General features: G+C 56.0%; 1 long non-coding RNA gene across 3 annotated transcripts; it reads right to left on the bottom strand.

Annotated features, from left to right (window-relative positions):
• Positions 1-924: 924 nt before the first annotated feature.
• Positions 925-5,377, bottom strand: LOC104870772. Of its 3 annotated transcripts, none has more exons than XR_004514227.1 (3): positions 5,350-5,377; positions 2,589-4,942; positions 925-2,100 (listed from the first exon to the last, which is right to left on the bottom strand). It is a non-coding gene; the product is annotated as an uncharacterized LOC104870772 (long non-coding RNA). The 3 variants fall into 3 exon arrangements; XR_782611.2 differs by having other exon boundaries at positions 2,589-2,782; positions 4,118-5,371; XR_782609.2 differs by having other exon boundaries at positions 2,589-2,756; positions 4,118-5,371.

The raw sequence follows: 5,377 nt of genomic DNA, 5'->3' as shown, positions 1-5,377 counted from the left end.
AGTACAACAGCCATCTGCAGGATCTGTGGCTGAAGATCCAAAATGGCCACCCAGCAGGTCAGCCATAGAAGAATCCAAAATGGCCATCTGCACACTGGGGAGCTGGAGGATCCAGCAGCAGCCAAAGGTTGATGGCCTGGAAGCTCCCTGCAGTTGTCAGTGTGAGCCTGGCCTGAAAAGCTCAGGGAACTGGAGACCAATGTCCAAAGGCCACGGAAGAGACTGGAACTCTTCCAAAAAAGGGCAGACTTCTGTCTCCTTTCCCGCTCCATTCCATCCAGGCCACAAACCTATTAGCTGATGTCACCCATGTCCAGGGTGGGTCTTCTCCTCTCAATTTGTGGCCTACATGTTGATCATCCACAGACACGTGTAAGACTTAAGTCTCACTTTTACTCCTGGAGCGTGAACAGCCAAGAGGCCTCCACGATGCTGGGCTCAGAAGCTCAGCAAGGCTCCAGGAGCTTGTCGGACAGCGAGAGTCACCCAGGAAGGAACACACCAGGCAAGTTGGCAAATAGACCTTTATTAGTCTGGCCAGACGGCACTCCCCAAGCCAAGTAGCTCAGAGAGGCAGCTAGCTCAGAAACAGAGGCCATTTTATATAGGGCTGAGGGGGGGGGGTTTACACTCAAAATTTACAGGAAGGGGACAAAGGCAAAGAATCAGTTGATCTGAGCTAGTGGTCATCAAGCATATACTTGACCGTCACGTACTAATGATCAGCAGATCGATTATCCATTATTCCATTTACAACTTAGATTATAATGTTCAGAACATTCAACTACAGGCAAGCAAGGAGTGGCGTGATTGATGTTGGCTCTCTGTGTTCACTACAGTTTCCATTTAGTTTCCCAGCTACTTCAAAGCAGTCACCTGACAATTCACAATTAATCATTAGTTATCCTATAAGGGATGGGGGGGAGCGACAGTCTCTAGGTCGTTTGCCGGTCAACATGGAGTCGCTCTGGTTCAGTCAGGCTCTTACACACGCCCAGAACTTTACCTGTCAGCCAGACGCCTCTCACTCAAGTCCCACTGACCCATCACGGTTTACCATTACACCCACCCGGCTTGCGACCCTACCGAAAGGCCCTTCTGGTCTAACAGCAAAAGACGAAACGATGTACAGAAGATGATATGTGGCGCTGTTAGTACATGGAATGCTTACGATCTTCTAGGCTCTGTGCTAAGAGTTCCACTCATTCACTCATTGTAAAATTAATTCTTTAGCTCCTCACTTCACTTATTCATTTACCAACTGATTTCGGTGCTTGCTGCATCTCAGACACTGTGGTCAGTGCTGCGGAAACAGAGTCAGTAAGATGGTCTCCAACCTTGCCTACAGGAAACTACCTAGCAGAAATGGAAATAAGAAATGCCTGAGAGTTGTTACACGCTACCAAAATGAGAGTACAGGGTGGCACAGATGTCCCGTGCCTGTGTTGGTGCCATTTTCTGTCACCCTTATGACACCTGTGTCCACGCCCACTGTGCCGACAAGGAAACTAAGGGCTGGAGCTCGGACAGTGAGGGCCAAGCTCTGCACAGCCCTACCTCTTTATCCCCTCCCTACCTTAGAAGGTAGTCCTGAAGATTCTAGGGAGACCTTAATTTTCAAAAGCTTTCCAGACCTCGCAGGAGACCTCAGGAAGAGCACACAGCCTTGGGTGGGGCATTGTGACAGCACCTCAGCCTGAAAAGCCAGCCCACCCAAATACTGGAGGTCGGCGGGCATTGTCTAAGTGTCCTTGGGTTTCCCAAGTGCCATACAATCTAAAATAAAACATACAATCCAAAATAAAACCAGTGCAAATATGAAGTAGGCTTGAGATGCACACGTGTATTCTGGTTCCTGGGCCCCGTGGCTGCGGGGCTGGGGGCTGTTTTCACGGGGAGCAGCCGGCACAGCGCCCTCCACTCTCGGGTGGTGTCCTCTTTGCAGTCCCATTCTGGGTGTGAGCTCCTTTGTCACCTGGGCAGTGTGGTCCCACCAATCCACAGGGTGAGGGCCACCCTTGTCCCCGCCTGGATGGGGGCCTGGCCCAGCCTTGCTGTCTGCAGCAGCCCCAGTTGGCTCAGCCCACGTTTCTCAGACCCCTAGAAGGGGAGGTGACAGTTGTATCCTGTCACCCACCAAAGGCCACCCCCTCCCAGAAAGGGAAAGGCCAGCCTGTCCTTGAGAGCAGTGATGCCCCTCACTGGGGACCAGGACAGCGGCCACGCCCCTGCAGCACCAGCCCTGGGCTCTGAGCGGCGGCACCAGCTCCGTCCCCATGATCTTTCACCTTGCCCCCCAGAGCCTAGTTTGATTTTCAGGAAACTGCTGGGGCCCACAAAGGCTCCCAGGCTGAGTCATTCTGATCATGACAGCGGCTTCCTGGGAAATACATTTTTCGGCATCACAGAACCTTGGATCGTTCTCTAAATTTGCACAAGAGTCCCTGGGACTGTCTTAGCCACGAGACTAGCTCCAGCCAGGCTCGATTAGGATGGGCTGGTGCCTGCCCTACTCTGCCCAGGGCCCTGCTTCCTCTGCACCCACAGCAGCCTCACAAGTAATGCCAGGCAGTCTTTCCATCACTCACCAGTCCCTCCGGTACTGCTCTGTGCTTGCTGTGTGTCTCAGTCACTTTTCTTGTTGCTGGAACAAAATACCCGGCACCCACAACTTTAGGGAGGACAGGTTTATTCTGGCTCGTGTTTCAGGCCGGAGTTGGCTGGCTCCAAGGCAGGACAGCGCATCAGGAGGAAAGCTGCCCAGGGCAAGGAGAACAGGAGGCTTGGAGAGTCACGGGAGGAGGTGGGGAGGGAGTTATAGCCTTTCCAGGTCACCCCCTCAGTGACCTGCTTAAGCCATGGGCCAATCACCTTCCCCAAAGCCCCAGCTCTGAGAGCAGGAGGTTTTGGGACATCCACATATAAACCCTAACAATGGCCAGGCTAAGACCTGTGCTAGGATGAGCATCCCGGAGTCTCATCTGGCAAGGAAGACAGCACAGCAAGACAGGCATCCTCCCCAAAGTTAAGCAGCCGCACTGAACAAATAAGATAAAGTGTGCATTAGGCTGTTTTCAATTGCTTTAACAAAACAGCAGGGACTGGGTGTTTTATAAAGAAGAGAGGTTTATGTAGCTCTCGTGTTTGGAACTAAAGCCCGAGATAGGGTAACACCATTGGTTTCATCTCGGGTGAGGGCCCCCCAGGGCTGTCACAGTGTCATGGTGGGAGTGCATGGGGGTCAGATCACTCGGTGAGACAGGACAGCAGAGGCACAGTGGGGGCAGGGCCGGCCAGCTCTTATAAGGCTCTCAGAACCTCCCGGGCTCCCATGAACACCTCACATGCCTGATCCAACCCCCCATACTAAGCGCCACTTCTTAATTTTCCATCCCTTTTGAAGATCATTATGCTGGGACACAGCTTCCAGGAGCCCAGGAGAGGCATTCAGGTCACATCCACACCATAGCAGAGGGACAGACAGGGTGACAAGGTGTGTGTGTTAGACACTGTGACCGGAAGTGGCAGTGGTGTCTGAGTGGACGTCTGGGGGAAGGACAGAGGCAGAGCTGGGAGCAGGTGAGTTTGGAAGGGCAGGCTCAGGGCTCCAGATGGGGAAGAGTGGGCCCGGGCCAGCAGCACAGCGGCCAGTGTGACACGGGGGAGAGCACAGGGCTGTGAGCAGGGCTCCTCATGGAGTGTGGCCCTGTCCCCGCAGTGGTCACCGATGGGGTTCTCTACTCTCTCTGTGGGAGCACTAGGTCCTACCTTTCCACTAGAGCAGCCATCCTCATCTGGGAGGATTTTGCTCCCCAGAGGACCTCTGGGAAATCTGGGCAGATTTTGTTTGTTACAACCTGTGTGTGCCTGGTGTTGAGGGCTGCTGGTAGCCCTTGGACCACGCACAGGACATCGGTCCTCCCCAGGTGGCATGTGGGCTCAGGCGGAGAGCGCCTGGGGACCCTGAAGCCCTGGAAGGCCGCATGGCTTGGCCACCTCTGCTGCTCGGCTGTGCACAGGGCTGGGGACGCATGGTAAAGGCACCATTCTCATGGCTCACCGGTGAGACGCAGCCACAGTGGCAGGGACAGGGCAGCCCCGCCTTGGCCTCCCTTACCTTATGGCCGGGACCGGTCAGAGCCTTAGTACGCGAGCTCAGGGTCAGGAAGCTGCCCTTTCCCAGGCCCTCAGCCAAGCCTCCATCTTCCGCAGCGATCACTGGCCAAGCAGTTAGTGCACGCGCATTGGCACTGCCTGCTGCTGCCCGGCAGCTTAGCTTGTTTTCCACATGGTCTCGCGGGGGTCCCGGGAGGCTAATCCTGCCGCAGGCCTTCTCTCTGCCGCCTGCGCTCTCCGGATGCTCTCTCCCCGCTTCTCCAGGCCTCAGCTCCCACCCTCTCCTTGCCAGCCCACAGTGTCCCCTCGCAGTGTCCCCTCCGAGACGCTGCTGTCTGCGAGGTCCCTCGGGCCTCTCTCCGTGGATCCCCCACCCGTGGCTCACGGCCCCTCAGCGGTTGGAGGCTGGGTCACCAGAGCTAAGGTGACAATGGCTGACAGGCACGTGGGAGGGGCGGGGCGGTGCAGGCTCAGAGAGGCTTCACCCTGCGTGTCTGCCGCGTCTGCTGCCAGGGCCCGGTTACCCCAGGAGACTGTGTGGGAGTTTAACAGTCCGCTCTGATTGGCTGTGTTCCTCTCATCAGAGGCTCTGCAGCGCCCCCCATCCACAGCTCCCTGTGTTCCCAGGCCTCCTCCTTTCTGGAAAAAAAACCGAAAACCAAAAACCAAAAAACCAAAACAAAAACAACCGAGCCCGCAGCTTCTAGGCTCTGGATTCCTCTTACCCTTCGGCCCCAGGAGCTCATTTCATCTCTGGGCAGAAAGGGTCGCAGGTTAGGGTGGGGCACAAGGGCCAGCATCGTTCTGGGGTCGTGGAAAACAGCACCTTAGGAACATAAGTCAGATGTCCTGAGCTCGGGGTCGGGGCCTGCGCCTGGGGGATTTCACTGCGCGCCAGGGCCGGCTCCCGTGGATAAAATCACACATCTCCAGCTCCGAAACACGCACAGCATTTCTGTACGTACAGGTGCGTGCGCGCATACGCGGCTGCTTGTCCCGCCAGAGAAAGGTGGGGACCTCGCAGCACCACCGGCCACTGTCCCTCCTGCAGTTTCTTTTATTCAATTCGTGCCCCCGGCCCCACCCCCGGGCGCGGCCGTGGTCAGGAGAACCGCTCCGTGTCTCAATTTCCTTATCTGTAAGAGCAGGTAGCAGAGGCCGCGTTGGGCGAAGGCTGCAGAAGCCCGGGGCGCTCCTCAGGGCTCGGGGCGCAGTGTGTGTGTGGGGGGCTACCTTCCGATAGGGAGCTGCCGTTTTCAAA

This window comes from Fukomys damarensis, unplaced genomic scaffold, assembly GCF_012274545.1.
Source record: "Fukomys damarensis isolate Sample0158 unplaced genomic scaffold, DMR_v1.0_HiC HiC_scaffold_24, whole genome shotgun sequence".
Taxonomy (NCBI): domain Eukaryota; kingdom Metazoa; phylum Chordata; class Mammalia; order Rodentia; family Bathyergidae; genus Fukomys; species Fukomys damarensis.
The sequence above is the reverse complement of the archived record's forward strand: the minus strand, read 5'-3'. Positions and strand labels throughout refer to the sequence as shown.